Source organism: Pteropus vampyrus, unplaced genomic scaffold, assembly GCF_000151845.1.
Source record: "Pteropus vampyrus isolate Shadow unplaced genomic scaffold, Pvam_2.0 Scaffold6509, whole genome shotgun sequence".
NCBI lineage: Eukaryota > Metazoa > Chordata > Mammalia > Chiroptera > Pteropodidae > Pteropus > Pteropus vampyrus.
In genome coordinates, this window is record NW_011895290.1 from 4,867 (window position 1) to 6,257 (window position 1,391).

Consider the following 1,391-nt stretch of genomic DNA (forward strand, 5'->3'; position numbering starts at 1 on the left):
AGCGCGAACGCGTGAACGTGGAGTGCGCACTGAAATGAGCTCATGGACTTGTCGGCACCGACTCGCGTGCCATGTCGCCCTCCAGGAGGATGCGTTGTCTGTATCTCTTCACAGTGGAAACATTCCTGCTACTGCTGGTCGTGTCAACACAGTGTGACTTTGGGAGTGTGGGGTTAGAGAGAGCCCGAGAGCGAAGCGAGGTGGCGAAACATGCAGAGGTGGAGTATGCGGGTGCTGTGAGTGGAGCACGGTAGAGTTCCTTGAAATGGCAGGCGAGACCCAAGTGGTGTCAGGGCCATGAAAGGAGACAAGAAAAGTGTCAGAGCAAGAGGGCCTCATCGGGCGAGGAGTCGGGGCGTGGTACCCCTAGGTGAGAGGCGCGGTTATGGGCGAAGGGGCCTGCGGGTGCGAGCAGAGCCAGAGAAGGCCAGGCGCCCCAGCAGAGGCCCCAGCTGGGGCACTCGGAAATGGAGTGCGGAGTCAAAACGGAACAGGTTGCATGGGCCGGGAATCGAACCCGGGCCTCCCGCGTGGCAGGCGAGAATTCTACCACTGAACCACCCATGCACTGACGGTAACGTTTTTGGGGCGCGTCCAGTAATCCTCCTTCGCGTCCAGTCGGGGAAAACTGGTTACCTCCTGTCTCTGGAGAGCATCTGTCCCATTTGAGCGGGAGATGGCGACCCTAAAGAGGCCCCAGGCACGTCGAAGGCCCGAGGACGTGGCGCCCAGCATATGGGGAAGGGGGAGACGGAGGGACAGAAGGACCCTCCCGCGGACTAGGCTGGCCCATCTGCAGTTTCTCGGCCGTCGGAGGAGGCCAGGAGCAGGAGGAAGCCTGGCCCGTGTCCGGATCGCCATCTGGGCAGGTGATGTGTGTGGGAGCTGCCCAGCGCCGACGTTCCCTTCTGCGACCCCCGGCCCCGACCCAAAGTCCGTTTAGCAGCCGGCTTTCTTGCGGTTGCGGTGTGGCCGGTGGGGCCGGGCCGCGCTGGCGCCGAGTGCGGCCCAGGGCGGAACGAAGGTGCGTGAGCTTGACTAATGAGGTTTGAACCACGGCTCTCCTTCCGGGTCCCGCCCTGGGGCGAAGGTGAGAGGTGGGAGCGTGACGCTGGTTCGGAGGGGACCTTGGGTAGAGACAGAGGCTGAAGGACCCTCCAGGCTCTTTCTGCCGCGCAACGCCGCGGGTGAGCTGAATGAAATTTGCAGAGGTCGCAAGGGTGCCAGCCATGAAAGGATAGTAAGACAAGAAACAGCAGCAACGACTTTTGTCGCAAGACCAAAAGGTCAGACCGTTGTCAGGAGTGGGATTCGAACCCACGCCTCCAGGGGAGACTGCGACCTGAACGCAGCGCCTTAGACCGCTCGGCCATCCTGACCTCCGGCGTCGA

At 62.2% G+C, this 1,391-nt stretch overlaps 2 non-coding genes across 2 annotated transcripts; both read right to left on the minus strand.

Annotated features, from left to right (window-relative positions):
- Positions 1–496: 496 nt before the first annotated feature.
- Positions 497–567, minus strand: TRNAG-GCC. Its single transcript has one exon. It is a non-coding gene; the product is annotated as a tRNA-Gly (tRNA).
- Positions 568–1,296: 729 nt separating this feature from the next.
- On the minus strand, positions 1,297–1,379 carry TRNAL-CAG. Its single transcript has one exon. It is a non-coding gene; the product is annotated as a tRNA-Leu (tRNA).
- Between the last annotated feature and the right edge of the window lie 12 nt (positions 1,380–1,391).